We start from the raw sequence: 18,221 nt of genomic DNA on the forward strand, positions 1-18,221 counted from the left end.
TTCTTTCTAGCTTGGGGGTAAATTTGGAGATAATAGGTTTGGATGAATAAATACAGCTTTCAAAAAGGTTAGTAGTGATGAATTTAAAATACTGATAATCATATCTTTCTAAAATTAAAAAAATGGAGAATTAACACCCTGTACAACACTAGCCCTCTTTTTCAGTACATTTCTTTCATCCACATGACAGGAAGCCCTCACTACAGACTTTCATATACAGTTCTCCTCAGGTTTAAGATCCTTTTCCATGTACTTCCAGGGTAAAAATTGTAGGAAAACAAAGAGGGATTTTATTTCAGACTCTTAAAAACAATACTTACCTAAATCACAGCTATTTGAAAGGAGAATGATTATTTAATAGAGAACCACGGGTTTAAAGGAATATGTCTGTAGAATGAAAGCGGGTTTCCTGCAGGGTGGCCTTTAAGGAAAATGGGAAAAAAACAAGGGAGGGACGTAGATAACTGAAATTTTAAAAATACATACGAATAAACATGGAAATAGTTTCAGAAAGAGGCCATTCTCACTTGACATCAACCTGGCTAATCACTATGAGGCAATTTGTTTAAACCACACCTTGTGTTAAACTGCATTTTTTCTGTTAAGTCCTCCTTTCTACATTTTTGCTGCAAAAAAATATCCCCTGTCAATAGCTTTCAAGCTAGATATTGATATGAATTTGAAACGAATATGAATTGAATTGATATCCACATAGCTTTCAAGATCATGGGTTTTCACCTTCTGCCCAGGCACGTGCAATACTGTGACACAGTTCTGTAACTGCAATTCACTGAATATGATACCATTCTGTTATTTTTAATACACGTCTTGAAAGGCAACAAAAAAGTCAAAAATTAAAAGTTAAAATAGAGAAAAAGCAAGGAATTATTTTGTCACTAAATAACTACTTGTTAGCTTATTTTACTCCAGATGACACATCCAGAAGGGTGATGTTCCAAAGTAAGATTCATCTTGCAAACTTCTTAAGAAAGCTGCATTTGTTAGAAAAATCCCAGCACTACGAGGCCCTGGTTGCAGGAAATCAGTGCTTCAGTACATCAATCTGCCATTATAAAAGACACCTCCAACTTTTAAGTAATCTACATGCTTAATAAAAGTCCAATTGCACAGTTTAGGAAGTAGAAAACAACAAATCTGTTAAACTGTATGGCACTGTCAATGCTTTCCAACAATCAAATCAGGTATTTTTCTGCCCACTTGCTCTGATCAATTGGAAAGCCTTTTGCAGGGACATTCCAATTTAAACCTCTTTAACTATTAACTCAAGGCCACCATCACATTTCAATATAGAACATTTAAATAATCAGAGGAATTTCAGGTCTGTTAAAGGTGCAGTCAGGCATCCCAAGGAGTGTACAGCTTCATCTGTTTCACTGCTGGTCCAACATTAATTTTCTCATTATTAATGGACGGAAAAATGCTTTTGTAGCCAAGGAAGCGTAATTATTTAAAATTCAGATGTGTTGCACTTCACAGCTCCCAGTCACTAATCTGGTAGGAGTAACACTTTTGGAAAGCAGATAATTTACTTACCACATTTTAAAGAAAACCTGATATTTATGAAGAATTGCACTTTTAGTCTTTAATTACCTATTATAAACTTTATCTCTGACATTTAAATAACCATAACTAACAAATCTAAGTACAAAAAGTGTCTGACATATCACTTCCTGGCTTCAGCAATGGAGTCAGAATCCAATGTAACATCCTTCGCTGACACAGACTTGCTGCATGACCTTGAGTGGATGACAGCATCTCAACCTTTCAGCTTACCTAACAGTAGCTTTCAATCCTTAACATCACGAGCCTGAAGTTCTTACAATTCATTTTCAATGTACCTTTCTTTTTAAACACTCCTATCGTAATAAACTGGATTGAAATTGCAGCAACAGCTTTGATTTCTGCTCTTTGTTTCCTACACTGTTTGCAAACTTTTTTTCTAGCCCCTTCTCCTAGCATTGCTGGAATTATGCCACTATTCATTCAATTAACTGCCCACAACTTGAAAAGTCTCCCAATTCTTTTTCACTGAGAACATTTCTTCCTCTCTTAACCTGTTTCTTCGGAATCTTTCTTAACATTAATAAACTCGCCCTTAACTCAGCAGCAGTCAAGTCTTACTTCCAAAATCCTTCCTGCTGTACATACAAACTTTCTTGGTCAAAACATTCACCCTGTTCTGAACTTGCAAGGTAGCTGCATGAATTTACACTTCTGTACACAATATGTATTAATTGTATATAATACTATTGATATATGCTACTTACTATATAGCAGAATGTACCTCCCTCATCCTGTACATTTGAAAGCTGTGCGATTGCCAAACTGAAGGTGCATTTGAGTATTGCTACGGGAATGTTATAATTATAGTATTTCCCACTTTCTTTTCAAGAGTTTGTACCAAAAAATATTGCTTTTAAGTACACCCCCAGATGGTAAGAAGAACATGACAGAACCCCGCAGCTGACAAACTTCTGTGGACACACATAGGATGTGCACAGAAAAGCCTGCACTCAAACAGGCTGTCCCAGAAGACCACCGTGATTCTGTAACAAAACGTCCTTCCCAGAGGCTGTAAGTCTAGCTACTTGCCTCAACAAAATTGGCAATTGAAGCTCTCAAAAAATAAAATAAAAAATCCAGCACAGGATAATTCTCATCTTTCCCAGCTACCCACAGCCACCTACTGGATTTTATGCAGATACTGTTCTGGCAGTGAAGCCTTCCCTCCTCAGAGTAACTGAGAAACACGATAATGCTTGCAGTAACAGACACAAATGATTTACATTTCAAGTAGGTGCACGAGCTTCTGCTCTTAACTTGACTCCCAAAGCAATCCTCACGGTGTCTGAGTGATGGGGGACAGCAAAAGCAAACAGCAGAAACCAGGCAAAATCCTGAAGTGCTGCAACCCGTTACTGGCCTGCACCATTACAGTTACTGTGCAGCTGTGACTTTCCACAGGAATCCATGCCCAGGGCTGTGCCAGCCAGCCAGCCACGGGAGGCCCCGATGCCAGGCAGGTGGGAGCAGGGCCTGCTGCTCAGGCACAGCGCTGCTGATGAACATGGGTGGAAAAGGGAATTCAGACCTACGTACCATTCCCCATTTTGTCTCTGCCAGGAGCTCAGCCTGCCTCCCAAAATCATTCACTAGATCAGTGTGCTTAACCTCATGCTTTCAAGAGTGCAGAGTAAGAAGATGGATAGAAGATGTTCCTCAGAATCAAACCTGACACATCGGTATGCTCCAAATTAGAGAACATATTTAAAATGTAGGACTGACTTCTCTCTGCTTTTATCTATAAATTGCTAAAATGATTTTTTCACATTCCCCTCACTCACACTTATGCATCCTTAAGACCTCACGTCTGAGAAGCATTGCAGCAATCAGCACAGAGCTCCCAAAGTGCTCTTCTGTGTGGAGGTTAAAAACAACTGATAAGTATGGCAGTCCTGCAAAGGTCTGATTCACATTATCTTCAGCTAAGGAGAGCCTGGTTCTGCTTCTTGGGATAAGCCAGAAATTGTTCTCCACTTATGTAAGACTATCCCAATTCAATGGCACAGAAGGATACAGAAAATCAAAGGCAGTATGGCCACGTGATTAGTTGCCACAGTGGATAGCTGGCATCTCTAATGCTTGTAAGGAATGGTGCCAGCTTTAGGAACAAAAATTAATTGTCTCAAATTTCTATAAGAGCCGAGAAGCAAGTATCTCAGCAACCTGGCAGAAACACAGCACACTGCCTGGAAAAATGCTACCAGAGTTCAGCTGGAGGCGGGGGATTTTACTTCAGACATGGAGGTTATTCACCCCGACACCCACTTACAGCACGAACGCAGCAGCCAGAAAGCGAGGAGATTTCTCAGCTCCGTAAAGCATGTTCTCTTCTTGCCCTACCGCCGCTGACTCCACCACAGTCCTGACTGAGAACTTACTCTGCCAGAACGTACAAATTAACTGCAACAGCCAACAAATGGCATTTCTACCTAATTTTCACATGAAACTCTCCTTCTGCAGCCCACGCCATGGTGTAACACACAAGTGGGCTGCAATTTCCCTTCAGGCTTAGAAAGTCACTATGGGGAAAAATAAAAATGAAAGAATAAAAGCATATCAGCAACCGCTAGCGCTGCCTGGGAAGGAGGCAGCAGAGCATACGCTGCCTGCGTGCTCCTGCAGCACCCTGCACTTGCAGGGCTGCTGCTGTGCTCCCACAGAGCGTGCATCAGGGAAAGCAGATGATATAAAACATACCTTCCTCTGCAAGCAGGAGAGGATCTGGCCCTTCTTCCCCTCTACAGGGAGGAGAGAACGAAACTTATTGACCCGTGCACTAGATAAATGAACAGACTATCCATTAACCAGTGAATTGCACAGAATGAAATTATGTTAGAGACAATAAAATGAATATGATTTTAAAGTGTTCATTAAAACTGTCACCAACAATCTGAAATTTAACCTATAAACCACAGCTATCATTCATATAACATACAAAAAGCTTGCCAAAAACCATCATTAACCTGTACAATGATCAATAATTTTGACATACAGTAAATTTTGTTTTAAACTGAAATACCTATAACCGATTATAAAATATTTTCCTAGACATGACAAGAAAGCAGCTGAGCCTGGCACACGTTCATTAGCTGAAAACCTCAGCCCTGGAGAATGTGCTTCATTCAGGTATCAGTGAGAAAAGCTCTGCAACTAGAAAGCATGTTCTTGGCAGTCAAAAACCAGACTGAAGTTGTATCTTACAGAATCCTAATTTTAGGACTCCAAACCGTACCAAGAAACAGAACCGACCCATCTGTTATAATGCTGAATGTAAATACTGAGAAGTTCCTTTTCCAAATCATCTTAAAAGCTCTGTCCCACGTTTGTGGATGGAAGATAGCACAGTGGGAAGCATTTTTTGTAAGGGGAAAGAAAAGTGAAAATAAATAACAAAGGTACGGAGATAAAAAGCAGAGGGTTTGGATGTTTCCAGGCCTCCTGATAACAGCTGGTATGATGTTACAAATAGAAGAGCTGCTGGGTTAGACTCAAAGGCTGAGCCCACTGCTTCCCAGCACGCTTAACAGCCCAGCATCATTTCAGGTCTTCACATCAGGATGAAGGTGAAAAGAACTGCTGTAACTTCAAACGCTACAAAATTTGTATTAAAACCCTTTATCTACGCAACTCCCCAAATTCCAGTAACTTACTATTCATCATCTTCAAAACACTAGTAAGACTATACACTAAACCCCAAAACATTCCGCATTTAAATAAGAAGTTAAAATAGAAAAGGCGGCTTTCAGCATCACCATATATAATGTTTTATAAAGCTTCGTGTGTCTATAAAATGCTCTGTTTTCCAACAGGGTGGAGGGGAAGCTTATCCTAAAATGTGCTTAATAGAAATGGTACTATAATGTAAAACCCAATCTGTATGGAAGTGATTTCTGAAACACTGATCTTATTTCCTTCCTTACTGATTCTATTTTGATTGCATTATCTATGGTTTTACAGAACTTGCACAAGTGTGGACAACAATGTATTTAGCAACTAATGCTCAGTGCGAGCACAAATAAAAGGTCTAATTTTCTTTTAAATGTGGCGAAGTAAAGACAATTTACCAAAATAAAACCACAGCCCCAGAGTCTCTAAAATTACTCTTAAAAGCAAGTATAACCATTTTGATAGGACGGAGAGACGTGTATAATTTACACACAAGTTGGTTTTAATTATCACAGTTCATAAAGGCCTTTATACCTCAGATCTCTCAAAAGGAACAGAGAAATTTTGTTAGTTTTTAACGTGGTAAAAATCTTTATAAAGATCCTCCCTTTCAGCCTTCTAAAACTGAGGTCCTTTCAGCATGTGCATTTTGCTGAAAGACCTCCACAGCAGATTCCTGATTCCACGATGCTTATCGGCTGTGTGATTTACAGACATTATACATTGGAGAAGTCTCACCAGTGGTGACCGTTTCAAGTCGGAGGGGACTCCTCACACCACCCAGATCGCCGTGTCCGAATCACAGCGCTGAGCCGCAGCGCTCCCTGCCAACATCATAAATGCTGCCATTAAAATATTTGTTTTAATTCTGACCTCAGAGTCACAGCTAATAAACAAGAAAGGCAATGAGAAATTGAAAAACAAACTAAATGCAGCTGTTGGACTGGCCGTTTCACAACTGCGTTTAACTGCATCCTTTAATTTCACGTCTATGAATAGAAGCCATACACCACAGCCTGTGTGCCAGCCGGCCGACCAAGCAGCATTTGCTTTGGAGTTCACTTCGCTCCGTTATTCCGTCACGTAAATTTCACTGTATTTTTAACTTTTCCTTCGAGATGTGGTCTGTAAACAATGACTGTTTGCTGGTGGTTTCTCATTAGGACACGTTCGAGCAATGGACAGAGTCTGTGTCATTTTTCCGTAATCCTTCTCACACACAAGGGGCACAGAATTTTTTTGTGTATCTATAATGCGTTTGCATGTGTGTCAGTGCTGAGCCCATTGAAGTGCATCCAGTGATGGGATGATTAATGCCATAGAAATGATGCATTACAAAACCCCGTGAAAGAACTAGATACGGGGAGTGCAGCACAAAGCTCCTGCTGTGCCCAAAACTTACTCATGTACCTTTAAAAATAAAAGCATGGGTGGTTTTTTTCCCCATTATGCCTTTACAAAAATCCATGCAAATAATTTGCCAGAATGCCTAGGATTTAAAATACGTACAAGGTAGAGAATCAGGAACCTGAACATACTTGAAAGTAATTTGTTTAGAAATGGTAGGAGGCCACATTCTTTTAAAATCGTAGATAAAAATGAAGAAGCAGATGAATAAAAATTGGGATAGTATGAAAACTACAATTTCCAATTCATTTTGGAATATATTCCTCAGCTATACAGGAAAAGTATAATGGTATTTTGGAAAAAAAAAAAAGTCACGCTTTGATGTGTTTTTCAAACATGAAACAATTCCCCCCTTCTCAGTTTTCAGGTTCTTACATGAAAAAAAAACAGAATCTCACTGCCTTCCAAAACGAAACATTTTCTTTCCTTCGGGGGTGGGCAGCAAATTTTCACTGAATAATAATAATAATAACAATAACAACCATTTCATTTAATCATGGAAATCTAAAATCCAAACAACATATACCCTATGAAGTTTGTATTTGGGATGGCTTACACAAAACAAGAGGCAGCAGTTCTCATACCTCCCAGATCACGTTTCAGTCTTAATTCTCAATCTGGGATACTTGCACCCACAACTTGAGTCCCAAGACCTTACAAGAAAGTGACACAACAAATGCTTTGGACCAATATTAAAGGGAATAGCAAAAAAACCCCAAAACGCTTAAATGAAGCAGAATACAGAAATTTCCATAGCAGCTCATGCCAGAGGCCTGGGCAGACTAGTGCATTTATTGACTTTAACAACAGTGACTAACAACCATCTCAATGTCTACGATGGAAGAAAGTGAATTAGTTTTAATGGACTATGGCTGACATCAGAATTGGTGAGGTTTTTTCCTCCTCTCTAAGTTACAACATCAAATAATACAATATAATGAAAAATGAGGATGTTTGTACTGTTCTTTCAGTCTCCAGTCTAGACACACTCTATTTTAGATTTAATCCAGTTTATCATTGAGCAACTGATTCTAATTGGTAGCATTTAATCCTTTCCCTTCCCTCTACTCATTTCCTCTCCCCATTTCAGACGCTGCATACACTTACAATTCCTGGCAGACCTTCACCATCATTTTAAAAGCTTGGAGGCTTTCCTCAAATTAAATAATCCCCCATAGTGTATTCCTTCCTTTTGTGAACTTCCAAAATTTAGTCCATGGCATTTTCATCCAGAGCCTACATAATAAACTCCTCTTGATCTCCATCATGTAGCAGATAGAATTCTTCTGTGATACTGCACTGACTGTGACATTCTGTAAACTGGTTGTGTGGTTTGTTGTTTTTTCTGTGTGTGTGTGTGTGTGTGTGTGTGTGTGTATTAGGAGACTAATGACAAATTCTGGCACAATGTTATATTGACAGAAAAAAAAATCCTAATAACCAAAAAAATCTTGTGAGAATGTTTCTCCAGAGTGCATTTTAAATGTAGTAGAAATTCAACCATGATGAAGACAAAGCTTAGTGTCAATACTGCTGTTTTATATTATATAAAACTCTTACAGGATGTGCAATTATTACTGTTTGTACGTAACTCCTGTCTTTAAAATCTTACGGTTCTGGCATGCAAAATGGAATGAAGACTGTGATTCTGTAACCCACACTAACAGAGCACATAAAACATTCATCAAATAAAACCAATCACGCAGATGACTTATTTGTAACTCAAGTTTATCTAGCAACATCCTAGGTCATTTTTGTGCAGCCAAGGTGTACTGGCTGTGATCCTATGAAAGACAGCCTTGTTCCTGGACACACACTGAAGCTATCCATGTTTTTCCCACAAAAAAGTGTAATTAGGAAAAATATGATATGCACACAAATGAATTCTGAAAAATCCATCTAAATTAGTGAATGCTAATTAGCAATTTTTGTGGGGACGTCATGCATAATAAACCAACCCTGAAGTCATCTGAAAGTGAACATTCCAGCTAAAATAAAGCATCCCAATACTAACGCTGAGTAAAAGCACCCACACAGAAGTGATTTTCATTTAGTAAGTGAATTCAAGCATTCTTAGAGTCTTTTTGTGAGTATAAACTTCTTGTTTCCATTACTTAACTCTCCTCTTGAAAGGTTTTAACGAAAGTCTTCCTAAAAGTTAGAAACCTTCATCCAACGTCCAAAAATATAAGGGTGGACCTGATGCTTACCACAGCCTGCAGCAGCTGCCTTTCGCTGACACCCACAGTGCCCTCTATGCACACTCAGCAATGGCACTTCAGAAGTTTGTTAGCTATATTACAACTGGATTTTCAGAGCAGCCATAGACCTAATTAAAGAAGCTAACTGTATGCCAAGTTTATTCTGTGTCTGCATACCTCTAAAACAGAAAAGAAAAAATTTAGTGGCTTGGCTTGAATCTGAACAAAAGGTGGGTCTAAATAAGTCATTACAAAAATGTCTCCAGAGCACAATGAAGTACTGTGCAGAGACACCTCTGCTTGTTCCTTCATGATTTGGTCTTGTAATGCAGCTGATGCCAAGGGCCACACTTACAGCAAGTTCTGGTTGCCACTTGAGCCAGCTCAGACATCCACATCAATTATTTGCACTGCAGAGGAATAAAAACGAATTCTTTTTGTTTCTGAAAGAAAAACTGAGGAAACACATGACTTTGCCATTTACTGACATCAGTGAGGCTCTTTCCCTTCTCTTGGACTTCCTCTCTACAACAAAGCAATATATTACTACTTTTCAGGAACTACTCAAGAACTAAATCTGTAAATTTTGTCCTGCTAATTCCTCACAACTCATTATCACAGCCCTTGCAAGCACCTTGTTTGGTATGAAAGCATGTAGCACAAACCCCCAGCATTATCTGACTGGGGATCAATACCTTCATGGCCGTGGCACTCAGTTCCATTGCTTTACTACACAGAAATCACACACATCTGTACTTTATGTCCACTGAACATCAGTGGCTTCCAGTATCAGTGGTGGGTTTTTGTTTGTTGCTGCTTTGTGGTTTTTTTTTTTAAATAATGTTTAAGTTTTTACAGACCAGAAGAACCACGAGCCCTTCAAATGAGACATGATGAAACCAGGATATTTGATCAGACACAGATAATAAAGCAGTTCACTAAAATAGATCACTGTCTGCCTTTTTGGCAGCAGCTTGCACTCACCATGTCCTATTGCAGCATCACAGACAGCACTTCGACTTATGAGTAAAGGTGTTTTTTCAGTCCAAGCAGCCAACAGAAGATGACAGTATCAAAAGCCACTTGTTTTGTTCTGTTTTGTAATGAAAGCAGCTGACTGGCAATACACCACGACATAATGGATTAAGATGATGTTACAATACTGGCTTCAAATGAAATTCTGCCTTGAAGCTAAATAAAGAACCCAGGATACATTGTGAAGTGCTGCTTTTGTACTGGAAGCAGCTGAGGTAATAGTTTTCAACTGTTTCGGTATTGCTCTGTATTCAAGACATGCAGTATGATTCAGTACCTTGCTGTAAATCATCCCCCCAACAAATATCTCACAATGCATTACTTGCAAACTGTCAAAAATAAAGGATTGGAAAAAACACCTTCTCCTGAAATATGTTACTGCACCATCAGACCTCCGGTAACGCTCTGCTACATCACATACAAAGGACCTTAATTTTAGTACCTGAATAAAGCCAAGGAACCAGATTATGATACTAGCAATCCAACTGTATGCAAACATTCAGTTAAAAAAAAGATCATTTGCTTTTGCACAAACACTGCTTGCCATACACTTATATAATCATAAAATTATCTTAAGAAAACACTCAATTAATATCTTTAAAATATTCTGATTTAAGCAGCTCTTTTGCTTAATTAGCATTACTTGACTCTACTATGTTTATTACCTCCCTGCCACACTACAAAGCAAAAATAACACTGTTCTGAAATTGACATGGTTGATTCTCACTTATATCCAAAGAGTTCCACAACAAAATCTCTTAAGTAACAGAAGAAAACACAACCAGATGAGAATACAGTTTTTTATGTCAAAAACTCACAGTGAAAACGCAGCGAACTGCACACAGCTACTAAAGGGTTCTGACATAACAGATGGGATGTCAGAATAAGACCAACTGGTCACCGACAGTGAAAACGTAAATGACAGACACTCAGCTTTATTCTTTGAAATGTGACTTCATCCCCAAGTTCCCTGTGCCATTTGCTACATTTTAGAAACCATTAATTTTGGCCAGGGGAAGCTGTTGATTCACCGGCCATTTCTTCCACTGCTCCTGCAATCAGCCATTTTTTGCTGTCTTGAAATGAGATAATAAGCATGTTAGTTGTCACATGAAGATTTATTAACAGATGAGATCTCTGCCACCCACAGTAATTCTTCATTTATTGAGTGGAATGGGAATTTTTGATGAGTTTCTTAGAAGTATTTTCAGATTAGAGATGATTTTATTTAGAAGTAAGAGGTACAACTGCAAACTTTTGAAGAACAAAACATGTAACACTGCATTAAGTTCCCTTAGAAACCGGTGTCAGTGAAGTCACTCATTTTATTTTAATATTTATGGAGTAGTATAATTTAATAAACATGCTGATCCTCTGGATACCTGTATGTTAGAACATCTGGATAGTGGACCAGCAGGACAGCCAACAAAACAGACTTCCTCAGTCCTTTGTGAATTGCTAGACTCATTTATACCATAGCATAACAGCTACTTCAGTTTGAAATTTCTAGAAAATTCAAATTCACCAGTGTATGACATTCAACACTGAACAGAACTGGTCAGTTATCATAGCAGTATGTGCATGTGTGGTTTACTTGTTTTAAAACAAACAAACAAACAAACAAACAAAACTATTGCATCAAATTAGTAAAGTAACTTACCACTAGGGTTAAAAGCCATGCAGCATATAGGCTTTTCATGTGCAGGGAAGTGGGCCACGATACCATCACTGTCAGAGTCCTCACTGACAAGTACCTGCGTAATATTAATGGAGACACAGTAAGGTTAGTAAATTAAAATACACTTAATTGAAAATATCATGTTACTGGCACAGGATTTGTTTTATAGGATATACACAGTGGAATGAACTTGAAATATGACTGCATGTGAACCAAATACAACCTTCTGCAATTTTTTCAGATAAAGAGTGAGAAACATTTAAATAAGCTGCTGGAGGAGCTCAAGGCCGGGTTGGATGATGCCCTGGGCAGCCTGGACTGATACCTGATGTAGTACTGGGTTGGCAGCCCTGCCCATGGAAAGGGACTGAAACTAAAAGCATCACTAGTGTCTAATTCTTTGTAAAGGAAAAGATATTCTTAGAGTCAGGGAAGAGAACCAAAAGATGCGTGGATCAAACATATGCAAGAGCTTAATGAGTATTGTATTCCTTGGTTACATTATGTTATAGACCAAATTAAGAAAAAGAGTGAGAAAGATCTTTCAGAAAAGCACTTAAGAAAATGGTATCTGTGGTAAGCAAGAACCACCTTCTTAATATGGAGATAATAGTGCAAAATTCCCCATTTCAAGTTCAGAATAATTTGTTTGCTGCTTCCAAAACAATCCAAAATGTTTCTAATACTTCCTATTCCTAACAGATATCAGAATAATTTGAAGATATTTTTATGCTTCAAAAAGAGAAATCATCTTTAAATGTTTAAAGAAGTCACGTAATATGGATGCAGAGCCTGCGCCTGACTTACTTTAAACGTTCCAATTACTTGGCACTGTCACATAAGCACAATTATGGTTTTGCTTTCCGTTGTCAGCATTCCGTGCTCATTCCAGAACCACTAACCAAAGGGTCTGGAGATCTTCCTAAGAGCTTTTCAAAGAAACTGTGTTCTTTTCTCGGGCTACATAAACTGCTGTAACAACTTCTATGCATCATCTTTGCACAACTTCCACTTTTAGGTAACAAAGGCTTATCCTAAACATTTCACTAATTAAAAACAGGTGTTAAAAAAAGTAGCACCAGCCATACAAACCAAACCAAAGGGTTTCTAAGTCCAGTCCATTAAACAAAACTATTTAATCTAAGAAATGCAGAGATCTGTAGGTATCAGCAGCATCTCAGCCACTGCTAAAGCCATCCATACCACAACGTGTATCCTTTTACAGAGTGTAAAGTGGATGAATTCAGCATGTACTTTGTTGTTGTATTTAATCTAATGGTAACTGCACCACCCTCATCATCACTGCTTACAATCAGTTTCCTGAAATTACACCTTTATGTTTAAGCTACACGTTTTTTGAAAAATCTGACATTTTCACTATAGAAGCTGATTCTCAGATACAGCAAACTTATTTTAACTGCACTACAATTCCACTATTTGTGATAGAAAAAAAAGGAAGAACAATGTACTGGCATAACATCCAGGTGAGCTGAGTCAAGTCAAAACGAAAGCAACAAAAAACCCACCTTCCTTACCAAAAAACCTGGAAATCCTTGGATTGTGGAGAATTCAACACTCCAGTTGTGACCTCCCTACCACTGCAGCCCCAGAGTGCAAATGCTTGGTTGTGAGGCACACAGGTGGAAACACACTATGCAACACAGGATGAAGTTAAAGAAATGTTCCTCAAATTTTTAAAAGCAATACGAAAAAATCCTTGTTCCTGGAGCAGGAACGTTCTTCTATTAAATCACCAACTTGTGTTTAAATCCTCAGACTGTACTGCAAGATTTGTCATGCCCTTTCCCTACACTTCTGCACTGGAGAGTTAGGGAAAACATACATCACTTTTTACAACTTCAACACTACAAACGATGGAGGGGAAAAAAAAAAAATCAAAGGAACTGCAGCAGTGAACTTCAGCACACCATCAGCCAGAACCTCTTCCAGCTCAGAGCCTTTCCAGCTCTAAAATCATAGCACGGGTTTTTACCATCATATATAACTTCAAGAAAGCAAAATTATGTTTATGTAATACAATACGTGCTTTATATCAGAATTTATTATTTTCTGTATTAAAGATCTTTATATGGATGTAACTGCACCAACACAATACATGTCCCTGATTACTACAGGGGAGTAGGACCAGCTGACCTTTAAAGGTCCTTTCCAACTCCAACAATTCAATGAAATAGTGCAGATTTCATGCAGGTAAGAAAGAAGACTGGAGCTGTGTAGTAATGGAGGAGATACTCAAAGCCTCTACCACGCAGCTTCACAGATTTCAGAAAACACTCTTTATGGGTGCTAAGTGCCTGGGAAGGTGCTGGAGAGAACGGCATTGGTGGGTACTGAGTGGCACATAAACCAGTGCTGACACTGCACAGCTTGCTCCTTTTGACCAGTTCATGGCTTCTGACCACTGGAAAGAGCGGAGCTGGACATTCTTCTTGGAAATAAAACCAGTGGTACAAATTGCCTAATAACACGTGCACATTCTCTCAGAGAGCTCGAAGGAAGCAGCTCATTCAGTTTCCCAAAGCATAGAGAAAGACAAATCCCACAGGAATCCCAAGGCTGCAATTTTTTTTCAGTCCAGACAGGCTCTGTTCTCCAAGGTAGAGGCCTCTTAACCACTATGCTACTAACAGCAAAAGGCCCTACAAAGTCTGTCACTGAAAAAAAGTTCATAAATTGTTGCATTACTCTTGTAATTGCATCATCGTTGAGGTTCTTAGGGATGCTCAAGTATCTTCCTTTCAGAGTTTCCCATCATTACACATAGAAACCCCATTTAAACAAACAAAAACAAAACCAACTTTCCTCCTAAGATGGAAATCACCACTCTGCCCATTGCTGATGCCCAAACATTGTCTCACTGAGAGAGCTTTCAAGAGGAGCCCAGCCTTGGCTGGACCACTGAGCTCTCATGCCAGCTCTGTTTTAGTCCAGCAGACCACTGCAGTTGTTAGGAGATGGATAAAGTCCTCTTTGTCTCATTCTGAAAGAGAAACAGACATACACCTAGCGGATCATTACATCTGCTATCAGAAAGCAATGTTTGCACTCAGGGCAGGAGATAGCTTAAGCCGAAGCTTTTTCCTCCTATGTAATATTTTTCTTCATTCGTTGCATTTTCCATGCTGCTGAACAGAAGCCACTAGTAATTATGACTTCAATTATTTTAATCCTTAGAGGCAAATTACACCACTTATCCCAGTGGAGACATGTTTTTAAATAAAACATGAAAGTAACCCAAATAAAAATGGACACAAATTTAATCACGCAGGTCCTACTCTTAATAAAATTAAGAAAGCATGATCTAAGCATCATAAAAACAAATAACTTTGGCAATATTTATAAATATGAGTATTATATAATAAAGAGATCTGTGCACATACACTCAAGATCTCCGTTGATTTAGACAGCTGAAGATGGGGCAGTGTCCAACCCAGTTCCTATGGCAAACGCACAAACCCCAGCCCCTCCAGCTGACCTCCCCAGACAGCCTCCTCCAACTTATAGCCAAGGTCAAACATCAGTGGAAAAGGGCTAAAAGTGATAAATCTGTGGCATTAACTACTGCACTCCTTTTAATAGAATCCAGCATAAACTCAAAACAGCCTCATGCTCAGCCTGAACCATTTATCTGAGACAAAAATGTCTTCCTGACAAAAACCAGATCTCCTTTAATAAAGTAAGGCAGACAGTATTATGCTCTGAGGGAATCCTGTTGCTCTTTTTATATTTATATATAAAAAGAATTCTTCTGTAATACACGTAGATATAAAAAGTGAACAAAATTGATGCCAAATATATGAGCACTAGAACATCAAATTAGCTTTTTTGAAAGCTGTTCTTCTAAATAAAAGCCCTGGTGTTAATGATCAGTGGAATTATGTATGTAGTCAAACTTTCATTATTGAATAATTTTTTACCTTCAGAATGAATTTTCACTGCAATTCTTGCTCCTGATAAGCATCGTTGTTTGGTTCAATTGTTATCAGCTTCTTAGCAAGTGAAAATGAACTTTAGAAACTGCAGCAGTCTACAGTTTTCTGAAAATTCCTCTTTAATGCAATAAAAAGTTAATAGGGAACAGAAAAAAAGGACCAATCACATTTTAAAACTTGGAAAAAAAAAAAGATAAATGTGTTGACTTTTAAAGTTATTTTTAAAAATATTCATTCAAATATTTTCATGCATTTTGGATGACCAGTGGAAGCAATACAACTATGCACCACCCATCACATCGCTCCACCAAAAGCACTGAGAACCAAGTTCTGTATTTTTATACGGCCAAATATTCTCTGTCAACTAAATGTTGGATGTTTAACAGATTTACATTCCGTCACAAAACTGGAGACTTTTGAGAAAGGTCATTATTGCAGACTACATGTGGGTGGCCTGCTTGATGAATTAATTAAGGATACAGAAACAAAGGTTGAAAGAAAATAATTCTTCGTTTAAACTCAAGCCACTAAGGTCTTACACATTTAATTCCAATTATTGAAAAAGAGGACATCTGTACAGCTTTAGCTTTATCCATTTCAACTAATTAACGGATTCAAATAAATAGTCATTACATCTAACTGAAAAGTTTGCTAACACTTCATTAGAGGGAAGTTTAAACAAGCGCACAGCCCTGTTAACATATTTTGGTTTACCACAAAGTTACTTGGGCATCTCAGTAATTATTTTTACTCCCTTTACAAATATATCATGACAGCCAACTCCAATACTTCTACATTCCTATGCATTTATTTAATGCTCCATACTTCATATTTTCTTAAAGTGGCCTGAACTCGGAAAGTAGGAACTACCATACAGTTGTGGGATATGAGATCTCACTACAGTATCTACATTTGTAGACAATATTAAAAATATTTCCCCCACGGATCTGCAAAATCACATTAGGAGACATCTCTGGTTGTTAATGGTGCATTTTTCAGAGGTAAGGTAGCACAGTAGCATTCCATGAGGTGCACTGAGTTCCATCCTGCATTCGCTGCATTGGGTAGCTTTGACATGGCAGACTGCATAAAGAATTGAGTGAAAACCTGAAGCTGTACTTCATCCTTTTGGCCTATGCACATCCAAACCATGTTCCTTAATTCTTCTGCTAGCATGCTAGCAGCTAAACCTGCACAGCAGCACAAAAATCTCCCCCCACTGAAAAAGTGCTTCTTTCTCCTTCAAAAGGAGACACTCACCTGCCTTATATTTGCTGCTTTTCTTTTCCATTTTCTTTCTCTTTTAAAAATGGCTTTGTTTCCTATTTCAGCTATATATTTTATCTCAAAGACATATTTTATTTCATCATAATAGGTAGATAGAAATCTTTATAGACCTAAAGGAGGTGAGGCATTCCCTGTACATTAGGAGACAGCCGATAAGAAAACAGCTCTCTGCTTCTGAAATTCCCCTTTCTTAGTTAGGCTGCCAACTTCTGAAAATGACATATGTGCACACACAAATACATTTACATAGTTGCTAGGCAAACCTCTGTTGCAAGGGACAAAAGGTTTTCACACTGGAAGTGCAGTCCAGAGAACACATGGACAGCATCACTACTTCTTGCAATTCTCCTCTCCATCACTTCTCTATTTTAACAGAAAGGAAGGGAACACTGTATTTTGGGTGACCACTGGCAGCAAAAACAATTTGCCACAGCAGAGTAAAATAATCTCAGAAATTCATGCCGTGAAAAAGAACCAGTGCAGCTCCAACAATCCTACAGATTTCACATCTTTATGACGCTCAGCTGCCATTCTACATTGAGGTTTATGAGCAATCACATTCAGTGCATTGAGGTTGCTCGCCTCATTTAAAGGTCAGACTTGCTAGAATGCTTTCCTGAACTGAAGTTTGAACCAATTATGCTATAAGAACAAGCCAGGAGTACCCAAACAGCGGCATGTCATCCTTACAGGCCTGCACAGGATTGCTGCCAGGCACCCGGGGACAAATCAACTTGTTTCACTGGCAAAGCCAGGCCCTGCCACCTCCAGAGCAGCCTGCGTGCACAGAACTTACATTTCTGCACGGCAATGGAAACCACCTGGTGTGATGGACAGCAGCTCCGTGGGACTGTGAGCATGCACAGTGCTCCTCACACTGGGGGGTTCTTTACTGGGACCAGGTTGGACGACAGATGTTATTCAGAGCATATCCAAAACGTGTTTATTCTTAATAAACTTTCTCTTTCCTAGACCTACATTTTAGCATGAAAAAAATAGGAAGACGTCTTCTGTACCACAAAAATCCAACAACACAAAAGAACTTTTTTTTTTTTTTTGCAGAAAAACCCCTGTAAGATTAATTCTGAAAGTGAATCTAGCACTGAAAATAAATGATTAATTTAATACTATTTTAAATTTTCAAATAACAAAAATATGAATATAAGATGTGCAAACAATGAGGGTATCTAAATTAGAGTCTCTTTCCTGGGAGATTCAAGACCAAAATTATTTTACTAGAACTGATGGTTTATTTATGTTACAGCAGCATTATTTGGACAAGGCAAGCATTATCATTTTTACAACTACTTTTCCACAGTGCCCTCTAGGCTTGATAGCTCCTTACTATTGTTAAGGTCAGAGGACAAGTTCATAAAACCTTTAAATCATACACAACAAGGCTTAAAACCT

General features: G+C 38.5%; 1 long non-coding RNA gene across 1 annotated transcript; it reads right to left on the bottom strand.

The window, feature by feature from the left end:
• Positions 1 to 10,812: 10,812 nt before the first annotated feature.
• Positions 10,813 to 14,562, bottom strand: LOC109370669. Its single transcript, XR_002121003.2, has 2 exons — positions 11,554 to 14,562; positions 10,813 to 10,969 (listed from the first exon to the last, which is right to left on the bottom strand). It is a non-coding gene; the product is annotated as an uncharacterized LOC109370669 (long non-coding RNA).
• Positions 14,563 to 18,221: the final 3,659 nt, after the last annotated feature.

The sequence above is a fragment of the Meleagris gallopavo genome, chromosome 21 (genome assembly GCF_000146605.3).
Source record: "Meleagris gallopavo isolate NT-WF06-2002-E0010 breed Aviagen turkey brand Nicholas breeding stock chromosome 21, Turkey_5.1, whole genome shotgun sequence".
Classification (NCBI taxonomy): Eukaryota; Metazoa; Chordata; class Aves; order Galliformes; family Phasianidae; genus Meleagris; species Meleagris gallopavo.